Here is a 14,835-nt window from a genome sequence, read left to right as displayed (position 1 = left end):
CGTCACTCGTATTTTGAGATTTGAAAATAATAAACGAGCTTCTGTTTTTACAACTAAATTCTCGAGTGAACTACAGTCCAATAAGTTTATCGAATCAATTTAAAATATAATAAGGTAAGGAGAAATCTCAAAATAAATAAAGGAATTATCGAGTATATCTCGATAAATAAATTAATTCCGAGGAAATATTCCGGGAATTAATTTAATAAATAAATTCTCAAGAACGAGAATTATTTCTGAGACACCTTAAATATATTTGAATTACTCGAGTACTAACGAGAAAATTCTCGGTTCAAATCATATAATTGTAATATGTTCGGTCATGGATTTAATTAAATAATTATATGAAAAGGACTTAGTTGTAAAAACATTTCAGGACTTATTTGAAATAAAAGTGGAAAAAGAAGGTTGAATGGGAATTTTGGAAACTTTCATCACTTGTTCTTATCCTTGCCAACTCAAAACTTATCTTCATCAATTACCTTGCCATTAAGTCTCTCTCGCCGAACAAAAAAAATAAAACACCAGCCAAAAAGAGAAAACTCACCCACGAAGAAAAGAAAAGAACCAGGGAAGAAGAAGAAACATCGAAGGGGAGGAAAAAAAACAGGAAAGAAGAATAGAGTGAGCGAGAGGAGAGGCGAGAAAGAGAGAGTGAGCGACTGAGAGAAAGAGAGTAGCGGGGTTTTAGCTCGAGGAAGAGGAGAGGAAGAGGAGGCTGAGAGCTCGCGGAGGCGCGAGGAAGCCGAAGGGAAGAAAATGACAACGAGGTGATCTCCGACCAAGGCTTAGATTGACTCAAGGTAAAGCCCCATTTTTTTTTCAATTTTAAAACCTAGGGTTTCGGGATTGGGGGTTTTCGTTCGGGGTGTTCTAGCTGCGATTCGATGATGATTTATGTGATTTGATGTCAAGATTAGTTGAAATGTTTGCCTCCCGTTCCTTCCAAAGTTCCGACTGTGATATTATGGTGTATTCTCCGTTCTGTTCCTAGTTGTCCTCTATTGGCCGACTATGTAGGTTGAGATGTTGATATTGTTGTTCCTTGTTTTGCTTTTGTGAATGTTTTGGTTTCGGACGTGAAATTGGTTCAATTGTGTTGTTCTGGCACTAGTAAAAAATATAGCATCACGTGCGACTTTTTTCGCACCTGAAGTGCAAAATTTGCACATGATGTCACTTTCAGGTGAGACTTTAGGTGTGATAGAGTCGCACCCGAAAGTCCGCACCTATGCTGTTAGGTGCGACTTTCCGCACCCGAAAGTCATTACTATCAGGTGCGATAAATTTAGGTGCGATTTTTCGCACCAAAAGTCGCATCTAAATTTACTCCAAAACAATATCTTAAGGCCGGATATAGAGATTCAGATGCGACTAGTCGCATCTGAAACTTTAGCACCAAAAGAATTAGATATGACTCATCGCATCTGATACTCCTTCCCGGCTGCGACTACTCGCATCTGATTCTTTTGGCGCTAAAGTTTCAAATACGACTAGTCATATCTGATTCTCTTTAGTTTTTTTTTTTAAATTCTGATTCTAATAGAATCATCATATAATTTTTTGTTCTATTAGAATCAGCATATAATTTTTTTTATAAAATTAATTAAATAATTTTAATAATAATAATTATAAAATATTAATTAGAATAGTAATTATATATATGATGATTCATATAATAATTATATAGATCATTTAATAGAAATTTTAATATTAACAAATATAAATTTGATAATTTACATTCAATAAATTAAATAAATTATAACCTATTCATTTTGTTTTCCTTTTTCACTCGGAGGGTTCCAATTCTTCAATGCACGACGTCCTCTTCCGCCAGATCTTCCTCGTGCGCCTTGACGTCCTGGTGCGCTGCCGCTCGAACACTTCCGTTGAAACTCTACTGAATCTGGCGTATGAGCATTCAGCATTGAAGTTGATGGCGGCGTCTGTGCATTCGGCATTGAAGCTGATGGCATCATTGTCCGAGGGTGCTGCATCGCCGGGGATGTCTGCATGGGAGACGGATGCTGCTGTGTGTAGGCAAAGAACTTTCACTGAAAGGCCTCCATCTGAGCTTGTTGCTCACGCCTCATCTCCTCCATCGTGACATGTTGTGCAGCCAACGCTGCTTGTAGCTCGCTAACTATTGGATTTGAAACACGCCACGATGACGAGCTCTCGTCCTGAGCTTGAGCCAAAAGATACGAACATCTCAGGATCGAGGGACCTGTCCCGATATACCAATCTTGACGTTGCCCGAGAACAGTATCCATCGCATACTGCTCTGCCTGGTCTATGTCAAACGTTTGGCATGACTCCGCTGCTTGTCGCTGAATATCCTCAACTTGAGTTCTAATTCGCGTCTTCAAACATATGTTAAAAAAATATTAAGATTATCGAATATTGATTATTAAGTAGTTAACACAAGTAACTTACAAATGCTTGTTTCGCCCAATCTGTCGTCTAGTTGCCTTCATCATCTTCGTGTTTATTCTCCCACGTGTCTAACGCCGAGGCCAAAGTCCCATCTTCCCTACTCTGCAGTTTTTATCAAAATATGAGTAATGTATTTATTGCAAAAATAAATATTAGAAAATTAGAATAAACTTATGTTCAAATGTCGATGAGCCAAGAAAGAAATCGACCCTTGTGTGGACTTCGTTTTCTTATTCTTTGAATTGTTCGTATTGCGATCAGACATTTTATGCAAATATTAAATTGCGTTATAAATCGAATTGATAGAAGATAACATAATTTTTTTTTGAATTATACATTACCTTTCAATCGTCAGTTGCGAACTCCTCTATCACCTTCTCCTAATCGTCTTTCTGAAATCCTTTTAGGATTTCTTTCTTGGAGACATTTATTTTCCCGCAACATTTGCCTGAGAATGTTCCTGATAATCTAGACTTTTGGTTGCGCCTCATTCGCTTTGCCGAAGTGGAGAGCGGTCTTGATGTCCAAGTCCATCAAATCAAACATCGCCTTATCAGTGTCGTTGTTCTTCTTTTCTATGCTGAGCATAGTTCCGAGAAGATTCTCGCACACGTTCTTCTCTATGTGCATGAAGTCCATGTTGTGCTTCAACTCCAAATCTGACCAGTACGCAACTCGTAAAAGATGTTTTTCTTGGTCTAATTTAGTTCGCACTCGGCTCGCTTTCGTTTTCAGCCCGCGGAGCCAGCTTGTTTTCCAGTTGTCGTGCAAGACACACTAGCTAACTGAGCGAGTATGTCTTGCGAAGTCAACTTCTCGAGTTTACTGCGTTTCTCGTGGCGATATTTGTAGTGATCGGTGCTTTTCCTCAATCGGTAACGCGTACGCAAGAATCGACGATGGTCGTACTAGATGATCTTGTTTCTGAATTTCCAAGACGGCTTGTCATGGGGCAAGCGAGATACCCTTGGCCACTCCATCCCGATAAATACGATCGAACCGGAAAATCGTTTATCGTCCAGAGTAGCGCAGCACGTAATCGAAATACTTCATCGTTGGCGCCATCTCGAACGCGGAATCCAGTCCCCCACAGTTCTTTCATCTCTTCAACAACTGGCTGCAAGAACATGTCCATGTCTTTTCGTGGTGAGTGAGGCCCTGGGATCAAAAGCGTCGGCATCAGGTAGTCTTTCAGGGGAAAATATCGCAAAATCTTTTGCGATATAATTTTATAGTTGGCTTCCATCTGCTCTCATTTCATACTAGGCACACATCCGCTTCCGCGAGATCTTTTCGGAATAGGACATAGTTGTTAATGCACGCGTTGATCATCTCGTGTCCCATGCCAAAACGCTTCAGCTTTGCCTTTGCCTCGTAATGCTTCTCCAGAATTCGACTATTAGCCGGATGAGACTTCATCAAGAGCTGCAAGAGTTCTTTGAATGACTTGTTCGTCCAGTGGTTCGTGACTTTGAGGTGCATCAACGAAACCAAGAACAACAAAGAGGTCTTCCACTTGCCCCTCTGCACGCACCTCATCTGGGTTGGTTCCGTAGCATCGGCGAAATCCTCGTGATCCCTGATCTTCTCCACAGCACTGTGCAATCCTCCTATTCCTCTTTGATCTGTTCCTTCGATGTAATCTTCTTCATGAGGAAGGACGACACGCTCGAGCTCGCCATGATGATACCATTCTGTGTAGCCTGGGGTGAACCCCTTGTTCAACAGATGATTCGTAACAACCCCAATGTCGTGCCACCTCACATTGTTGGAAGGCTTGCAAGGACATTGATATTTGCCCTTTTCGTTAGGGAATCTTCTTGCAGCGCGGATAAACTTTTTAACCCCGGTTTTATATTGCAAGGTCACTCGATTATTCTCCGTGATCTTTTCGGAATAGGACACAGTCGTTAATGCACGCGTCGATCATCTCTTATCCCATACCAAAACGCTTCAGCTTCGCCTTTGCCTCGTAATGCTTCTCCTGAATTTGATTATTAGCTGGATGAGACTTCCTCAAGAGCTGCAAGAGTTCTATGAATGACTTGTTTGCCCAGTGGTTCATGACTTTGAGGTGCATCAACGAAACCAAGAATAACAAAGAGGTCTTCCACTTGCCCCTCTGCACGCACCTCGCTCTGGTTGGTTCCGTAGCATCGTCGAAATCCTCATGATCCCTGATATTCTCCACAACACCGTGCAATCCTCCTATTCCTCTTTGATCTGTTCCTTCGATGTAATCTTCTTCATGAGGAAGGACGACACGCTCGAGCTCGCCGTGATGATACCATTCTGTGTAGCTTGGGGTGAACCCCTTGTTCAACAGATGATTCGTAACAACCTCGATGTCGTGCCATCTCACATTGTTGGAAGGCTTGCAAGGACATTGATATTTGCCCTTTTCGTTAGGGAATCTTCTTGCAGCGCGGATAAACTTGTTAACCTCGGTTTTATATTGCAAGGTCACCCGATTATTCTCCGTCATCCAATCTCTACTTGGATTGGACATTTCGCTGAATGAGAGCGAAATATGAAAGTTGTTGAGAGTTATTGATAAGAGATGGAGAACAAATGAAAGAGAGATAACGAATTGTATGTTATTTTGAAGTCGGATTGAATAAATTAGGAGTTTTTAGACTAATTGATTCGAAAATCTACCGAAATTTTGGCAGAGTTTCCCCTGTTATACTGACAAACCAAAATAAACAACATTTTACAAATTAATGAAACCAAAATAAACAACATTTTACAAACCATCCAGAACTATCCTATAAATTAACTCAGCCCTAAACCGAACCTCTGTGGTTCAGTCACAGCATTTTATAAATAAAAAACCGAAATAAACAAAATATCAATAACTATCAAAACATGTCACAAACTATCAAAATATGTCACAAAACTATTTTTCTTATTTAAAGTTACGATTTCATTTCATGTTAAATCAACTAAACAAACTTATTACAAATTAATTAACTAATTATGAACTAAGCAACATAAATGTAATTATTAAACTAATTACAATTTCTAGGTAATAATTTACTTACAATTACTCTAAATTAATTAAAAGCAAAAAACTTAAAAATGTCACAAACTATATCAAAACATGTCAAAAAACAATTAAAACTTAATTTTAACCGAAACTAATCAAATTATTAAACATGTGAAATTATCATATTAATACTAATTAAGTTACAATCAATTTAAACTTTTAACCTAAACTAATAGAATTATTAAACTTAACCAAATTACTAAACATGTGAAATTATCAAATTAATACTAATTAAGTTACACATTAAAACTAATATAATCTGATTAGAATTACTTATACACAATATACAAATTAATTACTAACACATTTAAACTAAACATACACATATATACACATATACTAATTACACATATATACAATATACAAACACATATACAAATTACAAATTATTATAACACATATATAAACTATATACAATATATATATATATATATATATATATATATATATATATATAACATATAAATACTGAAACAGAAAAAAAAAGACTAACCTGTGTCGGAGATTGAGCAGGGACGGCGGAGACGGTGAGGTCCAGTGGTTGAGGCGCAGTTCCGGTGGCTGATGAAACAGAGAAAAAGACAGTGAGAGAAAGAGAGAGCCAGAGATAGAGTGAGAGAGAGAGATAGAGAGAGATAACCTGGTGCGTCGAAGATTATGGAGCAGGGACGCCTGAGGTGACTAAGGGACGATGGCTGTGGTGACTGAGGATGTCGGAGGTCCGGTGGCCGGATGAGGCACGTATGGGAGAAAATAGCTTGTGGTGGTCGGCGAAGTGTTCTCAGGCGAAGGAAGAGGCGGAGAAGAGAGGGACGCAGGAGATGGTGGTTGGAGAGAGGTTTGAGACTGCTTCGTAAGTTCAGAGAGAGAGAGAGAGAGAGAGAGAGAGAGAGAGAGAGAGAGAGAGAGAGAGGAAAACGAGTTTTGTGCGGCTGCTGAGAAGAAAAGGTCGACCTGGGTTTTTAAAGAAACCCTAATAATCAGGTGCGACTGGTCGCACCTGATAACTCTTCCGGTGCGACTAGTCGCACCGGATAATAATTAAAAAAATTGAAATTTTATTCGCCACGTCAGATTAATGAAATAAAAGAGGGGATATTAGGCCCACCTAAAATTTTTTAACTATCTGAGGCGACAAAGTCGCACCTGAAAGTTTGAACATATTTTCAGGTGCAAAAAATCGCATCAGATAGCCAAAATCAAAAGACAATTTTAGTCGCATCAGATTGACTATCGGATGCGATTAGTCGCATTTGAATGTCATTTAGATGCGACTTTTAGATGCGACTAGTGGCATCTGATAGTCTTGCGCATCAGAAAACCAATTTTGTAGCAGTGTGGCTTTTCCGTTGGCTAGCGTTGTGATGTTCTGTTTGTGTTGGCTACGAGTGATGGCTGGGTGTTTAGTTGATGATATGTTATGAATGCTTGGTGGTTACCCTGTTTTGACCGGTTGTTTTTGTTGTGTTGTGATATACTATGAGTATGTTACTGAGATGGATATGAGAATACCAGGAAAAATCTGGGAATATATTTTTAAATCTGAGAATATAATCTAAGTTAGAACCCGATTGTTTGAGCCTTTCTTGTATATCGCTATAATTAATGAATTTATTCTGGTGTGCATGTGAGTTGTATTTATCGAGGATCTAGGCTCGGTTTAGGTGTGCTGCGCAAGCCGTGGCGGCTGTTCGGGATGGCGAGGACGCCGCCCAAGAAATGGCGGAGCTGTCGCGCGAGCGTCGACGAGGCGGGGCCGGACCAAGCCGAGAGTAGGCCGAGTGGGAAAGGCCTTTTGGTTTTGGTTCGAAGACTCGTAAAGTGTCTGTTTAGTGTTTATCATAAAGCTTCAGATAAAGAAAAATGAATGAACGTTTCAACTTTTATTAATAAATAAGCAGTTACAAGCAAGAGTCTTCGTGAGACTTTATTACATCAAATGTACATAAGTAAAGACTACAACTCTTCTTGTGGGCACCATTGACAACAAACTCCCACTTGACTCAAAGAAGATGTGAGTAGTCCTTCATGCCCAATCCCTCTCGATGTTGGTCGAAGACCTTGTTCGCTAGGGCCTTGGTGAATGGATCTGCCAGGTTGTCCACCGTTGAGATCTTCTTCACCTCCACGTCTCCGCGTTGCACGATCTCTCGAATCAAATGGTATTTCCTCTCAATATGTTTAGAGTGCTTATGGCTTCGAGGTTCCTTTGAGTTAGCGACAACCCCACTATTATCACAATAAAGGGTCACGGGCTCTTCGATGTTTGGAACGACTTCCAAGTACTTAAGGAATTTTCTAAGCCATACAGCCTCCTTGGATACTTCACAAGCAGCCACATATTCTGCTTCCATTGTTGAGTCAACAATGCAAGATTGCTTAATACTTCTCCACACAACAGCTCCACCATTAAGGGTGAACACAGATCCCGAAGTGGATTTCCTGGAATCCTTATCCGCTTGAAAATTGGAGTCGGTATATCCCGTCATAGTCAGGTCAGTACCTGAATATGTAAGCATCAAGTTCCTAGTTCTTCGAAGATACTTGAGAACATGCTTAATAGCAATCCAGTGCTCGGGTCCAGGGTTGGATTAAAAATGGCTAACTACGCCAACTACGAAGCGGATATCAAGTCTAGTGCAAAGCATAGCATACATAAGACTTCCTACCCCTGAGGCGTAAGGAATTTTTCTCATGTCTTCAATCTATTGTGCAGTCTTGGGAGACTGGTCCTTAGAGAGTGAGACTCCATGCCTAAAGGGTGTTTGGCCATTCTTGGAGTCTTGCATCGAGAAGCGATCCATCACCTTATCAATATAAGATGCTTGAGAGAGCGACAAAGTTCGGTTTTTCCTATCTCGAAAGATTTGGATCCCCAGAATGTACGCGGCTTCTCCTAGATCCTTCATATCGAATTACTTTGCTAGCCAGACCGTAACCTTAAATAACTTACCCGCATCATTACCTATGAGTAATATATCATCAACATATAGTACCAGAAACACAACTTTACCTTCGTGTATTAACTTGTAAACACACGGCTCATCTATTGACTGCTCAAAGCCGAAGCTCTTCACGGTTTCAATGAATCTAATATTCCATGACCTAGATGCTTGCTTTAATCCATAATTAGACTTAAGCAACTCACAAACCTTGGTCTCTTGACCTTCTTCCACGAAACCGTCAAGATTGCCATTCATGAAGGCAGTCTTGACATCCATTTCCCAGATCTCATAGTCGAGAGCTGCAACTGTGGATTTAAGTATGCGGATGGATTTAAGCATCGCGACTAGCGAGAAGGTTTCTTCATAGTCAATCCCTTCTCGACGTTCCCATTCGGACCTTTTTTCTTCTTGTATATCCACTTACACCCTACGGGTTTAATCCCTTCAGGAAGGTCTACAAGTTTCCAGACTTTGTTGACATACATCGAGTGCATTTCAACTTTCATGGCGTCAAGCCAAAGGTTTGATTCAGAACAAGCCATTGCTTGGCTATAGGAAACAGGATCATCCATGTAAGAGACGGCTATGAGAGTATCTCCATAAGACATGTACCTGTCAGGCTTTTGAGTAGCCCTCCCACTACATCGAAGTACTACTTGACGAGATTCTGATGAGTTAGGTTGTGTTTCATTTGGGGTAAGAACAGTTCTTACAGATGAGGTAGAAGCTTTCTAGCCCAACTTTTCTTCAAGCACAATTTGCTTCTAGGTTTTACATCTTTCATGAAGTCCTCCTAAATGAAACAAGCATTCGTGCTAACGAAAGTCTTGTCGTCATCGGGACTATAGATGTGAAACCTTTGGTTTCCTTTTGATATCCAACGAACACACACAATTCTGACCTACTAGCCAACTTGCTAGTCTTTTGCCTCAGCACGTGTGCACGGCAACCCCAAATTTTGATGCGGCCAAGATTTACTTTACGGCCAGTCCATCATTCATAAGGAGTACCAGGAACCATTTTAGATGGACCTTGGTTCAGAAAGTAAGCGGCTGTTTCGAGGGCATATCCCCAAAAGGAAAGAGGGAGTGATGAGTAACTCATCATTGATCTAACCATCTCCATAAGAGTTCGGTATCTTCTTTCTCACACTTCGTTTTGTTGAGGTGTGCCAGGTGCAGTAAGCTGTGAAGCGATACCTTCTTCTTTAAGAAAGTCATCAAACTCTCCAGACATATACTCACCTCCTCGATCAGATCGAAGGGTTTTGCTCACTTTGCCAGTTTGCTTTTCCACTAAAGCCCTAAAGACCTTAAATACGTTAAAGGTCTCGGATTTGTGTTTGAGAAAATAGACAAAACCATATCTTGAGTAATCATCAATGAAGGTAACGAAGTATTCGTATCCTCCACGTTCCTATTGACTGAGCGGACCACTGACATCAGAATGTACTAGTTCCAGCAACTCAGTGGCTCTTCGACCCTTATCGGAGAAAGGTCGCTTAGTCATTTTTCCTTCTATGCAAGATTCACAAGTAGGTAGTGAACCAATTGCAGAGGCTTGGAGTGGACCGTCCCTCACAAGTCTCTTAATCCTATCTAGACTGATATGACCAAGTCTTAAGTGCCAGAGATATGTTGATTTTACTAGATCGGCGGATTTAGAAAGTTTGATCCTCTTTGGCTCCCTAACTAGATCATTATATATTTCGGTGTTAATAGAGAAGGTTGAGTGGGATAGATGTAGAAAAGAGCATTCTTCATACATGCATCAGTGACAAAAGAATTATCAGGAAACGAAATATGAATTCCATTCTTAATGAACTTTAAACAATAATCTTGCTCAAGAAGACGAGCAACAGATATTAAGTTCTTTCCAAAGGAAGGAACGAAATGAACATTATTCAAGTTTAAAGTGCGGTCTTCAAAAGACAGCGTCACGGATCCCACAGCCTTCGCAGACACTAGGCTCCCATCACCCCATTTGAAATAGAAGTCGCCTTCCTCTAAGCTTTTTGCTTTCTTGAAACCAGTCAAGGAACAACAAATATGGTTAGTAGCAGCGGAGTCAAGAATCCACGTTGTTACATTATCAGCTACTAAACGTGCTTCGGTAATCAGTACAATACTATGTTCCTTTGCTTTGAGATAGGTAGGATAGTTCTTTATCTCAGTTTTTTGAGGTATCTTATCAGATCTAGAGGTGGAGGCTTTGTGCTCAGTAGCATATGCCTCTCCTTGGTTCCTCTTTCTCTTAGTGAGACCTTCAGCAGAGTGAAGCTCCTTCATAAGCTCGGTAACAATGTACTCTAGCTTGTTCATGGAGTAGTTAAGCTTGAAGATATCGAAAGATTTGGGGAGAGTTTCCAAGATCATATCTATTTTGGTCTCCCTGTCAATCTCAGATCCTAGGATTTCGATCTCATTCACGTAACTAATGATCAGCATCATATGGTCCCTGATAGGAGTCCTAGCCTTCCTGTGACAGTTCATAAACTGTCTGACTGCTTGTTGTCTGGCCTAACGCCCTTGCCCTCCAAACATCTCATGGAGATTGTAGAGCATGTCAGCGGCTGTCTCAATGTCACGATGTTGCTGTTTCAGCACATGTTCATAGATGCTAAGATATAGCATCTCACAATCTCATCGGAGCGGAGCCAGGCCGCCAAGGCATCTTTGTCCTCTTGAGTCGAATCATCATTCGTTTAAGGAGGACACGGGGTGGTGAGTACCCATTTTTGCTTGTTAATGGTAAGGACGATGTCGAGGTTACGTTTCGAATCTACGTAGTTTTCGTTTTTGAGTTTGTTCGAGGAAAGGATGGTTGAGAGACATATTGCTGAATTAAGTTGAAACAAGTTTATAATTAGTCTTTAGTTTAGGTTTTAAGTTTTTAAGATTTGATAAAATCTAAAGGTGTTATAAATGAAATGATAATCTACTCCCTCCAGAGAAGGCCGCAAAAAATCTCCTTTTATAAGTAAATGACACATCATTAATGCTTAGCCAAGGTGTTAATACACCATTTTTGACTAGCCACCTTTTAAATTTGTTTGATCACTCTCATACTTTCGCAAGAGCCTCGAGGGAGGATTCCTAGGGATTGAGTCTAAGTGTGCAACCAATCACTTAGTCCAAAAGGTCAACTTTGAAAAAACAATCCCCCAAGAGGAGGCCTTGTCTTCATCGTCTCACTCTCAGACGTAGCTTATTGAGCGATGATCGAAGCAAAAACGTCATAGAGTATTCTCATTAAAGAGAGGGCCACAAGAGTGACTCTTAGTCTCACGTTAATTGCCTCTTTCATTAGTGTTGGGGATTGTGGGTTACAAACAACAAGTATAACCACCCCACTTAGTTTTTGGAGTTGGCACATCGTCTCTTATAAGTTTGGAAACAAATTTCCTAGTTATAGAGCGATATAGTGGACTTCTAGAAAGGAATCCCAGATCTTCATATTCAAGGAAGACAAGTGTTAGTGCATAAAGGCACAAGGTACATACTCGGACATTTTCCTATTTTCTATTCGGGAAAGTGCATGAGGGAAGTATGAACTTCAACTCACTCGAACACTTGAAAGTTTGAGATTACACATCTTTTATTTTTCGGCTCGTTTACGATGAGACCTCCCACTCAAATTTTCAAGAGCATATAGATTTTGAACATATGTGATATAGATATAGTTTTGAAAACATTTTGAAAACTTATTTGATTTGGATGACAAAATATTTTCAAGTTTGAAAACGAAAACGGTTTTTCAAAATTCAAACTAGTTTTGTAAAAAAATTCAATATCAATTAAACTTTCAAAAATGAAAATATTTTAATCTTTCACATTATGTTTATTATCTTATAAAAAACAATTTTGCCCAAGGAAATTTTCTCATTAGAGTTCCATAACTCATGGAGTGGGGTCCTAAATTCGGAATTCAATAATTCTAAAAAACTGGACATTTGGAACAGCCGCGCACCTCGGAGTAAAATCGTCATAACTGGCGGCTCCGATGTCCTTTCAACCTAAAACCAATTGCATTGGAAAGAGGACAAACAGATATTTAATTTGATTTAAGAATCATTAAATTTAGAATTCTGAGCTGAGAGTTATGCTACTTTTACTGTGGGTTTTCTCGAGCTCGAAAAAAACTGGAAATAATTAAAGTTCGGACTTTGAGTGTGAAAAAGAATCGAGTGTAACAGAACGTTTTAGGAAGTTGTAAATGATATGGTATAAAAGAAAATAACAACAAACATAAAACGAATCAAGTAAATAAAAAATTACTCGAAATTTTCTCAAACTTAAAAACACGTTTTTCATTATAAAAAATTAAAAACTTTAAGAAGTGATTCTAATGTGTTTTAATATCATCCCAAACTCAGAGAAAACAACATGATTTTTAATTTCAAGGCGTGAGCAATAAATTAAAAAAAAAATCTAAGAAAACAATTCTAACTTGTCACAAAATTAGTAAACTTTCGAAAACGATTTTCAAGCTCATAATTTTAATTACATGTACATGCATATCTTTGACCATAGCTCTGATACCATTTTGTTGGAATTGATCTTGGGTTAAGAATAGATTTAAAGCTTCGAGCAACCGGCAGAATTTAAAATTTTTATTTAAAACAAGTAAAATGTTTTTACTAACCTAGACAAAGAGCAGGTACATATAAATAAAACTATAAATGAGCATAATATGTTTACTAACCTTTGAGAAGCTTGAACGTTGAGAAGCCTTAGGAAGGTTGAAACGTTCGTCTCCCCTCACAGCACGTCTCTCTTCTTTCCTTGGCAACTCAAGCAACCACGAAAGTTTCTATCACAATAATCACTCGAGAAAGAAAGGAATTACTGTGTGGACACTTTTAAACACGACGACTCAAGAACAACTCTAAAAGTCGAAGAGCTAAAACACTAGGTCAAATGTGGACCTAGGTGCCAAAACAAAAACGAAAGAAAACTATAGAGAGAAAGGGGAGGGGCGGCCAAGTGTTCTAGAGAGAGAATCTCTCAATCTCTAAAACTTTGGAATAAGAAAACAATGAGAATGAGGCCTTTATTTATGGGGGAGGGATTACCTTCATAAAGGAAATTTCCTCTTCTATAGAATATCACATATTCATGAGCAAATATTGCCTTTTTTCTCTTGCCTTTGGACGTGCAACCTATGTTGTGCAAGTCCTTGAATTTGTTTCCTCTTTTATCTTGCTTCTCCCTTTACTCATATTGGCCGCCCACTTCATTTCCGCTTAGATGAAATTTGTTTCGTCTTTTTCTTTTGGCAGGTATCTTGATACATTAATGCACAAAATTGGTCTCCCTTTTCCTCTTATTTGGATGGCCAAGACACCTTCTAGAAGTTATTTCTAGATTTTTCTTCATTTGTTCATGACAACATAAGAAAGACCCATTAAGAATTTTCAAGTAAAATTCCATGAAATGAAATTATTGACATTCATTTCATTCTATGTCCAAAAAGACAAAATTACCATTTAGACAATTTTCGTAATACTTGTCTCGTTCTTGTTTTGACTTAGCTTCTAGTTTAACTATTCCTACTCGATATGATTTGTGATACTGACCTCATGGATCCAAATGAACAAAGCTTGAACTAAAATGGTTGGACTCAAAAGTTCACAAACCTTTTCCAAGTTTAGCTTAATGTCAAGTGACTCCACTAAAGAGTTGACACTGAGAATCTCTCGGTTCAAATGAATTTATTTTCGACTCAAGAATTCAACTAAATTGTGATGAGTGGATCCACTGAATATTATATATGTTTACCCTTCATGAATATCATCAGCTAGTCGGGATTTACAAAATTATCATTTTACCCTTCTAGCTATTATTTCCTCAACTCCTTTGTCGCTTGTAAATAAGTTAGAAATAATGTATTGACGAGGAGCTAACAAGTCACATTGATTCATCCCAAAGAGTCATAACTCAATTCGGACACTGGCCAGTTCATTTATTCACATTCCAAGGAACAAAGCATGAGGTGATATACATTGCATTTCAACAATCTTGTACATGAATTCCATATCTATGAGAACTTCATAAAGTTACTCATGACATCTTCATAACTTAGTACTTCACCAATAGGTCCTGTTAAGAATCACATAGTGAATCCGAACTCTGACTTTCTCAAATGAGAATACGTAAGCAATGAAATGGCATGTCTCATTTCAGGATTGAGGTAAGCATGATGCAATTCATACGTAGTGACCTCGAGACATAAGAGGTTAAATGGTTTGTTCTTATCTTGTCTCTAGAAGCGCACTAGTCAATTCAATACCTTTGGAAGATACCTAGAAGAACTATAGAGTCTCCAACTCTCAATGTCCCATAACCAGACATCATAGATTCTTCTAACAATCGTACTGAGATCAATAGTCCTTTGATCCTTAGA

This window comes from Urtica dioica, chromosome 7 (genome assembly GCF_054948205.1).
Source record: "Urtica dioica subsp. dioica isolate 48M chromosome 7, U.dioica_male_clone48M_v1_H2, whole genome shotgun sequence".
Classification (NCBI taxonomy): domain Eukaryota; kingdom Viridiplantae; phylum Streptophyta; class Magnoliopsida; order Rosales; family Urticaceae; genus Urtica; species Urtica dioica.
This window is presented reverse-complemented; position numbering follows the sequence as displayed.